Consider the following 12,079-nt stretch of genomic DNA (forward strand, 5'->3'; position numbering starts at 1 on the left):
TTGTGTAGCCCTGGCTATCCTGGAACTCACTCTGTAGACCAGGCTGGCCTCGAACTCAGAAATCCGCTTGCCTCTGCTTACCAAGTGCTGGGATTAAAGGCGTGCGCCACCACCGCCCGGCTAAGGTCTAGCACTTTATATGATAGACATGACAGTAACATGCTCAAGAGGGTGAGCATGGTAAGAGTTTATAAGAGGAGTAAAATGGGCTGATGGTTAAGCTTAGTGTTAGAACACTTACCAGAAGCTCTGTTAAATAAGTAAAAGCAGTGAAATAAACATGTTTATGAATGTGTACATCCTGTCTCTTCCAGGTCTCTGGGCTACAATGAAAAGAGGAAATAGATACTAGGAATATTTTTTAAAACAGTTATTTGATTTCTTCTCAAAATCACTGCTGCCTTCTGAGCTGTGAGTACTTTTTTCTCGTTTGTGCCTTGGTGTTGCTTTTTGTTTTTTCTTTCCCTTGTCCACAGTCTCTGACATATAGTATCAACAGCAGAACATAAATGATTGGTAGGGACAGAGAAGACCTGTAAGTTATATGTTGATTCTTTATATGTGTTTAATATTAGCATTATGATATTTGGTTGTTTATAGAATAGTGCTTGGAAAACACTGGACATTGTAAACACTCTGAATTGTAGTTACTTATTAAATACAGCTACTTTAGGAACAAGATCTGCTGTTCTCTGTGTCACATTTACATAAACTCTCAACAGAAGTTAATCGTTTCCAAATTATAAGTATTGGTATTAGGTTTATACAGTAAGCGTGTTCCTTACTGGTGTTTTGTTCTCATGAATACTTGCTTCAGATTTTGGCCTTGTAGATTATTTATAATAGCTCTACTTACCTTGGGGAATATACCTGTACCCCCAAGTAGATGCCTGAAACTACAGATATGATCAGGCCAAATATATGTTATATATGTTTTTTCCTATGCACTCATGCAAACGTGTGGTCATACCCATCTTTTTAACATGGGTGATGGAATCCAAAGTCAGATTCTTAGCAATTGATCTTTACCTATTTACTAAGTTCAGCCCTACTTTATTTTTTTCCTACCTAAACCTAGTTTCTCATCTGACCTAGGGGTTATTTAAGATTTTCTCTTAGGAGATTGTTAGGAATACACTTTGAAATACATCTAATATATAGTCAACACTCAGTATCATTACCAGTTGTATTAGTTAGGGTCACTATTGCTATGTGGAAACATCAGGACCAAAAGCAGCTCCAGGAGGAAAGGGTTTATTTTACTTTTCCTTAACCACAGTTCATCATTGGAAACCAAGGCAGGAACTCAAGTGGGATAGGAACTTGAAGTCAGGAGCTGATCCATAGACCATGGAGGGATGTTGCTTACTGGCTTGCTCTCATGGCTTGTTCAGCCTGCTTTATGGAAGAACCTAGGATCACCAGCCCAGGGATAGCTTTATCTTCACTGGGCTGGGGCTTCCTCCATCAATCACTTACTAAGAAAATGCCCTTTAAGCTGGGCATAGTGGCACACACCTTTAATCCCAACACTTGGGAACCAGAGGCAGGCAAATCTCTGTGAGTTTGAGAGCAGTTTAGTCTACGTAGTTGAGACCCTGTCTCAAATTTTAAAAAAGGAAGACAGAAAATACCCTGTTGGGTTGCCTGCTTGCAACCTGATCTTATGGAGGCAATTTCTCAATTGAGGTTCCTTCCTCTCAGATGACTTTAGTTTGTGATATAAAACTAGCCGTGTCGGCAGTTATTCCAGATGGTGTTTTATACAGTAAAAACAGTAGGATTGACCCTGAGAGAGATTACATGACTTGTCAATTGTTAAATTTGTCTGGTTTCTTCCTCACATTTGGGAGATTATAGACTTGAAAATTCCTAAGTTTGTCTTATTCTTAGCACCTACTTTCTGGTAGATCTAGTAATAAACCAAGGACAAAGATATTGATAAGAGATTCATAATCTCTCCTCAAATGTTGGCATCAGTGAATATTTGTTTTTATTTTTGAATAAATTTACATTTATCTGTTTTGTGTGTGTGTTTGTGTGTGTGTATGAGAGTACATGTGGAGATCATAGGGCAACTTGTTGAAATTGGTTCTCTCCTTTTCATGTAGGTCTTGAGGATTGAACTCAGGTTATTAGACTTGGCAACAAGTGCCATCACCCAGTGAGCCATCTTGCCTCTTCAAACATTTGTTTTAACAAACATGGCTACTTCCTTCTACAAACTAACTTTGTCTACATTGTTTGGGATTAGAAGTGTGTATTAAGGGTGTGTCCGTATTCCAGTCAGAGGGATTAAAGGTGTGTGGCCTGTCTATATTCCAACTGGATCACACAGATGATCTTTTGATGTGATCCCTTGCCAGAGCAGCCATGTTCTTAAAATTAAAATTCTTCTATAGGGCTATGTTGACTTGTGGTATGAGGGTTGAAGAGGTTGGGGTGTGTTGGTTTGTCATGTGAGGATTTAAGTGGTGGGGTATGGGTTGGTTTGTTTGTGGCTAAGAGAAAGTCACAGTTTTAGAGTCATATGGGCTTGAGGTCAAATCTTGGTGCTCCTTCTATTGACTCTGGTGTTTTATACAAAACATTTTACTTTTCTATTAGTTGTTTTCCTCATTTGTTCTTCAAGGGTTTGTGGAGTCTGCTATGTTAGCAGCAGGAAGATAGGGGATAGTTGAGTTAGTTTTTAGGTTACAGACCTGGATTTCTCTGAAGCAGGGCAATATGGCTATCACTGGAGAGTGGATGAAGGTATTGGTAGGGTTTGCAGATGTACTTGTAGTAAGAGATTTGTGGTTGAGGAAAGGAAAGACTTTGCAGCATTGAGAGGTTGGTCGACCTGAATTGATGGGCTCAGTTGCAGTTTGTGAGAATTAAACTAGAATATGGCTATCTTTAAGGTAGTAAGATTTCTATCTAGTGGTAGCTCTCAGCATCTCATATAGACTATGGAAGGAGTTCTTGAATGTGCATTGAGCTGTGGGATAGGCTCATTCTAGGAGGATTGATTGTAGTGACAAAAGAGCTGGTTAAGTTGAGGATGTGTTTGCTCAGTTCATATTAAGTGCCAGCCATGGTTCTAATTGCTTTAAGTAGAGACATCAAAAAACAAAACAAGAGTGTCTTGAAGAGAGAAGTAAAGCAGCTGATAAACTATGAACCTAAGGAGTACCTCATGTTATGTATGTGAGGGAAGTACAGTGGAGGAAGTCATGCTATAGTTTGTAGTTAGGATTTGAGGTCTACATAGAATGACCTCAGTAAGCCTTGCTGCTAAGGGAGATAGATGTGAGCCAGATGTGACAGAGATGAATGTAGTACCTAAGTAGATCCATGGTTGAAAGAACATTGTAGTTGAATGAACAGCAGTGCAGACAGAATGTCCAGTGTTTGATGAAGCTGGTCATTCTTGTTGAAGTCTGACTCTGAGCTCATGACAAGATAAATCCATTGGGATGTTATGAAAGGAATCAAGTGTGTAGCAGAGATGATATGGGCGAGGGCACTAGGAATCAAAGAAGTGGACTTAGGATGTCATGACAGTAGGATTTGTTAGTAGTTTGTGTATGGGTAGGAGAAAAGGGATAGACTTGCATATGAGAGAAACTTACGATCTGGACGTAACCACTACTCAGCCGTGTAGTTACTTTATGTGTTGCACATGCAACCCAACATATAAGGTTCATAGAATTATGTCTCCTGTGTGTGAGGATGATCAGGTTGAGGAAGCTGCTTTTCTCAGAATGAGTAGCTAACACATGTTAGAGCTGGTAGTGTGTATGAATTCCAGCTGTCTTTGAGCATATCCTTTATACTATATCACTCTGCCACCTAAAGTGGGCAGCAGTCTGCTCCTAGTCTTTATTTCCCAAAAGACTTAAAAATAGAGAAGGGGAGGGTTGGAGAGATGGCCTAGTAGTTAAGAGCACTGCTATTCTTTCAGAGAATCCCTGAAGAAGGGGTCTTCTTAGTGGGGGAAAATAATGGGAGCAAAAGCCTGGGCTTGTAGAAGTGACTTGTTAGGTTTCACTGACTTAAAAGTCCTGTCTGCTGGGACTTTTACTGGATTGTACATACCATACTGCCTTAATACAGACCATACCTTGCGGATTTTAAACCAGATTACATGGGAATTAGGTTTGTATTATTAAATATGGATGATAGGTTTTTAAAATTATAGTCCTAAGACTTGAACATACAGCATATTAGAACACGTGTATCCAAAGGGTAAATTTAAAAGTGTGTTTCATATCTTGCTCATGAGAAAATCTTTTAAGAATACTTGTCACAGAAGTAATGACTTTGGCCTTGGGGTATCCAAGCCAATTCATTGGGTGTAGGAATTAGTGCTGTAGTGCTTCCTCAGTCTTGATTTCCAAGAATCAGATGAATTCTAGGAAAAACTTAGGAAATTGCTTGCTAATATACTTGTCTTTGGAGAGGGCAGTCAGGGCATGGGAACATGTCTTTGAGGCATGCAGGCACACCTGTAGAACCCCAGGGAAAACCAGCTAGCTCTCAAGGATGAGATGGTGAAAAGCCAGAAGCTGATGAATTGCTTGCTGTTGAAAAGAAGCACTACTTACATTGAAATGCTGAGACAGATGACTAGAAATAAGGCCTGCACATAGTCTTTGCAATTGCAGACCCCAGTGACTTCATGTGAATGCATTAGAATTCATGGATGGGTGGGGCCTTGTATTGAGCACAGTCTTAAGCTTCCCATTTACACCCAGGTATGTGGAGAGCACACGTTTCAGTTATGATACTGTGTTTCAGGAATTATGGCTAGAACATTATAGTCACAGCCATTATAGCTGCCGTTTATGTGTTAGATGAATTCTGAATCTTATTTCTTATGTATGTGCCATAGTACTCATGTGTTGGTGTGGTATTCCTCACTTTCTACCTAGTTTAAGATGTTTGTTTTGACTAGCTGGCTTTTGAGCTTTGTGGGATTCTTGTGTCTTTGCCTCTTGTCCCAAAAGGAGTGTTAGGAGTATAGATGCTTGTGCTACAAATCTGTTTTTTTTTTTTTTTTAAAGATTGATTTTTAATCATGTGGTTTGTGTACATGTTGACTTCACTTATCTGTGAAGATCAGAGGCATTGAATCCATTGGAGCTGTAGTTACAAGCTGTTTTGAGTTGTCTGATGTGGGGTGATGGGAACTGAACTTAAGTCTTCTGCCAGAGACTCAATCCGCTCTCTTGGTTTTTTGAGATAGTATCTTCCTATGTTGTCTTGGCTGATTTTAAACTCACTGTGTAGACCAGGCCGTCCTCAAATTCACAGAGATCCTTCCGCTTCTGATTCCCTTGTTGTAGGATGAAGGTATACACCACTGAGCCATCTCTCTGGGCCACACCTGTTTTTACCTGGAGTTCTCGGATTTGAACTCACTTTTTTGGAGATTGTTTCTCTGTGGAGCCCTCGATGTCCTGGGACTCACTCTGTGAGGAGGCTGGCCTTGAACTCAGAAATCTGCCTGCCTCTGCCTCCCAAGTGCTGTGATTAAAGGCATGCACCAGCACTGCCTGGCACTTCTCCAGTTCTTTTGCTCAAACCTTAATCTTGTGCTTACTCAAATATACAGTTTGTGGTCATGCTTTTAACAGATAGGGGAATAGTGCCATCTTCAGAGCTACTTCTAATTTGCATTTCCTTTTTAAATGGGTTGGCTTGTTGAATACATTATCATTTCTGTAAAGCTTGCAAATACTATCCAGTTCCTTATTTGCACACACACACTGAGAGTTTATCTTCACCAAATACTTATAAATATCAAACCTGATGGTATGTCCTGTACTCCCAGCATTCTGAGGACTGATGGGCAGGAGTGACAGTTTGATTGGATTTATAGTCTTTGTGGAAACATACCTCTCGGTGTGTCTGAGAGAATTTTTACAGCAAGGTCTAACTGAAGAGGGAGGACACATTCCGAGTTTGGATGACACCATCCCTCAGGTTGGATGACACCATCCCTCAGGTTGGAGACCCAGGGGCACTAAGAAGGAGAAAAACAGTTGAGTCACATTATTCACCCTTACCTATCTCTCCTCCTCTTCCTCTTCTTCCTCCTCCTCTTCCTCTTCTTCCTCCTCCTCTTCCTCTTCTTCCTCCTCTTCCTCCTCCTCTTCCTCCTCCTCCTCTTCCTCTTCTTCTTCCTCCTCCTCCTCTTCTTCCTCCTCTTCCTCCTCCTTTTCTTCTTCCTCCTCCTTTTCCTTTTCTTCCTTTTCTTCCTCCTCTTCCTCTTCTTTTTCCTCCTACTCTTTTTTCCTCCCTCTTCCCCCTCTTTTTCTTTCTTCTTTTTTTTTGTTTAGATTTTTCAAGACAGGGTTTCTCTGTGTAGCCCTGGCTGTCCTGGAACTCACTGTAGACCAGGCTGGCCTCGAACTCAGAAATTCGCCTGCCTCTGCCTCCCAAGTGCTGGGATTAAAGTGGTGTGCCACCACTGCCTGGCCCTCCTCCTCTTCTTAAATTTATTTTTTATGTGCATTAGTGTTTTGCCTGCATGTATGTCTGTGTGAGGGTGTTAGATCCCCTGGAACTGGAGTTATAGACAGTTGTGAGCTACTATGTAGGTGCTGAAAACTGAACCCAGGTCCTCTGGAAGAGCCTCCAGTGATTTTAACCACTTCTTTTCATAATTTTTGTTTTTTAAAGACAGGGTCTCACTATATAGTCCTGGTTGGCCTGGAACTCTCTGTGTAGACCAGGCTGTCTTCTAACTTGAAGAGTTCTGCCTGTCTCTGTTTCTTGAGCATTGGGATTAAAATTCAATACACTTGGCAGTTGTCTACGTCTTGAGTTTAGATTCATTGTGACCAGCTGCTTCATGCTTCTGTGTTCGTGCCTTCCTTCTATGAAGGACTATATTCTTACTGTGAGCCACAGTATACCCTTTTTCCCTGGGTTGCTGCCTTTTTAAAGAAATAATTTGCCTTTTTTTTTTAGATTATAAATAATTGTACCGTTTCTTCCTTTCCTTTCTTTCCTCTAAACCCTCCCATGTTTCTCCCTTTGCTCTTTTTCAAATTTGTGGCCTCTTTTTCTTTTAATTTTTGTTGTTTGTATATGTGTGTTCCTAAACACACAACACAGTCTGTTCACTCTGCATAATGTTTCTTGTATGTCTATGTTTTCAGGGCTGAGCATTGGTATTCTATAACCAGTTGACATGCTATTTCCTGGAGACTTTCTCTACTCTCAGCATTTCTTAGTTGTCTTTTGAGTTGCTTCTTATAGGTATTTGTCACAATAGTAGAAAAAACAGTAAATCACTCAGCTTTGCAGGCTGGTCTGGGTTACGTACATTCTTGTTCAAAAAGCAAAACAAATGGCCACAGTGGGGAAAAGTTTCATTTCCTAACCCTAGAAATAGGCAAGCTGCATTTCCTAGAATTCTTACTTTCAGGTTGAGAGAAGAGCAGGGATGTGTCTTTTCCTTCTATTTGTTTTTGCACATTCTACCATATTAGTTATTTGGAGCAAACAGAGTGTTGTACAGTGGCAAGGAGACACTTTATTGTTAAATTCTATTTATTTCTTTTTTCTTTTTCTTTTTGATTTTTCAAGACAGTGTTTCTCTGTGTATACCTGGCTGTCTTGGAACTCATTCTGTAGACCAGGGCTGGTCTCAAACTTATAGATCCACCTACCTCTGGCTTCTGAGTGCTAGGTTAAAGGCATGTACTACCACCTGACTTGAACATTTTTTTTTATTGATAAACTATTAAAAACATGGTTGGGGGCAATGAGGTGGGTCGGTAGATACAGTCACTTGTATCTGATGATCCCAGTTTGATCCCTAGAGCTATGTAAAGTTAGAGGAAAGAAACAACTGCACAAGGTTGTTCTCTGACCTCCACAAGCTGGTGTGCACACACTCGCACAGGATGATAATAGAATTGTCATAATAGGATCCGATTATGCAGACAGACCACTCATACACATAAATTATGTAAATAAATATAATCAAAAAACAAAAACCTGATCCATAAGAGCAGATCTGTGGCTGCCTCGTACTGAGGGGAACCTGCAAAAAAGGTAGTGAGGGCAATACTTAAATGTAGGACAATTAAAAATTCAATTAAAGATGGTCAAAATGGATATTTCATCCATTTCATATGTATGACAATAATACAGAAAAGGGTATTTCACATTAGTAGCTATTAGAAGAGGCAGATTACAACTTCAGTGAGGTCTGGCTATGTTAAAACTAAACAGGGTGATAACTGTCAAGTGGCAAATGTATGGAATAAATGAAACTCTGCTTTACTATGGGAGACAATTTGGAAAATAATTTCTTTCAAGTTGGACATAATACTTGTTATATGATTTAGCAGTCCTTTTTCTGGGTATTTCCCCAAGGAAGATGAAAACACATGCTCACACATAACTCTCCATAGGAGGATTTGTAGCAGCTTCGTTCCTATTCAGTGGGAACAGTTCAGATGCCCATTACTTGGTAAATGAGCACATTTAGTGCAGCCCTACAATGAAACCAACTTAGATACACTAAGTAGTTAACTATTAATGGCAGACAACAGAAGGGATAACTCTACAAATCAAGGAACACCCGAGTGATGATGATTCTTAGAAGACTGATCCCTGGGGCTGGAGAGATGGCTCAACAGTTAAGAGTGCTGGCTGCATTTCCAGAGGTCCTGAGTTCAATTTCCAGCAACCATACAATGGCTCACTACCATCTGTAATAGGATCCGATTATGCAGACAGACCATTCATACACATAAATTATGTAAATAAGTATAATAAAAAAAAAAAACAAAAACCTGATCCATAAGAGCAGATCTGTGGCTGCCTGGTACTGAGGGAACCTGTAAAAAAGGTAGTGAGGGTAATACTTAGGCTTGGGGAGAAGCCTGTGCCTTCAGTGTGTTGTTCCTCAGCACTGGTGTTTGTCAGAAATCATGGAGCTAATTCTACTCAATAAGCAAGGTTTTAAAAAAAGAGAACAGTGGCTGGGTGTGGTAGTATACGATATAATCCTCGTATCTGCCACCAAGGCTGACAACCTTGAATTTGATCTCCTAGGTTTACATGGTAGAAAAGAACAGAGTTCTACAAGTTGTCTTCTGATCTCTACACTGACTTTACTATGCTCACCTCTACACAATACCCACCCACACACCCACAAACACACAAAACAAACAAATAGATGTTTGCTCATTTGTTTTAAAGTGGGTTAGCTAACTATCAGTCAGCAAGTCCCATTACTCAGTTCCTGATTCTTTCTGTGGTGGACTGTGACCTGGAATTGTGAGTCAGATAACTCCTTTCTCTCTTATGTTGCTTTTGATTACAGTGTTTCATCACAGCAACAAAATGCCATTAGAACAAAGATCAACACAAGAAAATACAAAAGGGAGAATGTTACTTATTACAAACGAGTCAGATATTGTGTGATAATGACATGTGAACAAAGTAGTTTGATGCAGTGATATGGTGATATATAGTAGGTACTTGCTGATAGCCTCTTGGACAGTTGATATTTGGGAACAGAAGGTGATGACAGGTTGATCCTACTTTACATGGTTCATTGTTGCATTACATCAGGGTATTTTCTTCTGGAGATCACTGCATTAATCTTAGTTTTAGAGGCTCAAAGCATGTTTAATAAGTCTGAAGATTTGACAGTTGCTTCTGCCAAGTGGCAGTCACTGCAGTTGTCATTGCCTGCAGTTTTAGTGTGGAATAACCACACACACTTTATTGATTTTTGTTGGATTTAGTGTGTTATTGTTGTACTGGACACATTAAATTAGTCATCATTTAAAGTGTCTTCTAAAATGTTCTATTATGACCTATTTTCACTGAAAGGTTAGCATAAACAGCACAAACATAGAGACAGGGTTGGGGAGGTGGAAGCTGGGTTTGGTGGTACACTCCTGTGATTCCAATAGTGAGAGTTGGAGGCTGGAGAGTTAATGGTTTGAGGCCAGCCTGGGCTACATGAGATCCCATCTCAGTGCCCCAACACACTTTAGAGAAAAAAAAGAATGGAAAAGGTGAAATATAAATGTAAAAAATGTTTATTTCTTATGTTAGAAAAGTCTTTTAACAGATTTTTAAGTAAAATGCCTTAAAACATACTGTAGATTGGTTGCCTAACATGCATGAAACTCTGGGATTCATCCCAGTACTGTGAAACAGATATCAACCTAACTTAGTTTTTCTGCTTTCAGGATCCTCTCTGTGAACATCTGGTTTAAATATCAAACTTTATAGTCTGTGCCTTTTCCTCAGTGTTATTTTAATGCCCTTTTGCTGCGATAAAATATGACAACAAAAGTAGTTTAGGGGAGAAGGGGTTTATTTGTCCTATAATTCCAGGTTACAATGCATCATTGGGCAAGAACTTGGAAGCAGTTAATCACTTACATTGGAGAGCACTGAATTAATATGTGTATGCTAGTGCCCAACTCACTTTTACAGTGTTCAGAATTCTTTGCCTAGGAATGGTGCCACTCACAGTGGGCATTGTTCCACCTCAGCTAAGCAATTATGATATTATCCCTTAGACCTGTTCTCAACACAGTACATATAGACAGTCCCTTCCCTCATTAAGAGTCTCTTCCAAGGTCCAAAAGTCCTTGACAACAACCCTTTCAGTTAGTTACCTCTCCTATTTTTGTTTTTTAATGTAGTCCTGGCTAGCCTGGAATTCCCTAAGGTAGAACAGACTAGCCTCAAACTGACAAAGATTCTGTTGGCATTCCTTCTAGACTCTGCCCAACAGTTACCTGGCAATAGCCAGGTCGGCCTGGCTTGCTGTAAAAGGGGCTGTTTGGTCCCTCCTCGCTCTCTGCCCTTTTCCTCTCCTTAACCCCTTTCACTCTCCCTAACCCTTTTCTCGGTCTCTCCCCTTCCCCTGACCCCTCTCTCCACTATTTTATTCATTAAGGCTCCAACCCATAGGATGGATCTGGGAGGAGCTGGAGAGGTGAAAAACATGGTCAAATATATTACATGAAAAAATTTTTAATTAAAAAAGCTGGGCCAAGTTAAGCATTACAGCTTTTGTAGAGATAATTGTTAAGCAAAGGCACATTTTTGCCTAAGAAAGATCTTCTTATCAGTACTTCCTTTGAAGGTGGTAATGTAAGTCATTATCAAAGCCAGTAGAAAAGAAAGCATCTTTTTAGAGAAGGGTTGGGGGCAGTAATGAGAAAAGGCTGTTTTAGAAGTGAAGTTTACATGCAGAAGATAGGAATAGGCTTGGAACAGATTAGAACTGTACCAGCATTGTAGCAGAGACTTGACAGAATATACTTCATATAAATCCTGGTATTTTAAAACTAATCATCGCAGGAGGTTGAGCTACCTCCTTGCTAAGTTTAATGGCATGTTACCTGCCATGGTTGACTATATTTTCTTGTATTTTAAAGATTATAACAAAACATTCTTAGATTTGTAATTTCTGTAGTGCTTGTAGTTTCTTTTAGAATTGTATTTATATCTTTTTCTTGGTTAACTAAAATTTTGTTTCTATATAAGAAGTAGTGGCTTTTTTATTTTTTAGAGAGAGAGAGAGAGTGTGTGCGTGTGTGTGCCTGTGTGTGCCTGCCTGCCTGCCTGCCTGCCTGCCTGCCTGCATGTGAATATATGTGGCCATATGAGTACTGTCTGTCTGTCTGTCTGCCTGCCTGCAAGTGTATGTGGCCATATGAGTACAGAGGGATCAGTTCACCCTGAAGCTGGAATTATATGTACTTGTGAGCTACCAGACCTAGTACGTACTAGGATCTGAACTCGAGTCTTTAACTTTTTTTTTTTTTTTTGTCTAGAATTTTAGTCTTTTAAAACTGGAAGTTTACTACTGCTTTTTTAAAAGCTTTTTTTTTTTTTAAATTAAAGTTTTAGGTGTATGTAGGAGTATGTGCCACAGCTTAAATGTGGAGGTCAGAGGATAGACTGCCTCAGGTGTCAGGCCTTGTCTTCTACCTTGTTTGAGACAAGGTCTTTCTCTCTCTTTTTTTTTTTTTTTAATTATTATTTTTTTGAGACAGGGTTTCTCTTGTATAGTCCTGGCTGTTCTGGAACTCACTCTGTA

General features: G+C 39.8%; 1 protein-coding gene across 6 annotated transcripts in view; it reads left to right on the forward strand.

Annotated features, from left to right (window-relative positions):
• Positions 1-305: 305 nt before the first annotated feature.
• The window catches only part of Ptk2 (protein tyrosine kinase 2), a 177,820-nt gene continuing 166,046 nt past the window's right edge, over positions 306-12,079 (forward strand). For 5 of the 6 annotated variants that reach the window (XM_028773232.1, XM_028773233.1, XM_028773234.1 and 2 more), the window contains exon 1: positions 306-411. The gene's annotated coding sequence lies outside the window, so the exon portion shown is untranslated. The remainder of the gene's footprint in view (positions 412-12,079) is intronic. The other variant, XM_028773237.1, reaches the window with a different exon arrangement.

This window comes from Grammomys surdaster, unplaced genomic scaffold (assembly GCF_004785775.1).
Source record: "Grammomys surdaster isolate TR1022 unplaced genomic scaffold, NIH_TR_1.0 224, whole genome shotgun sequence".
Classification (NCBI taxonomy): domain Eukaryota; kingdom Metazoa; phylum Chordata; class Mammalia; order Rodentia; family Muridae; genus Grammomys; species Grammomys surdaster.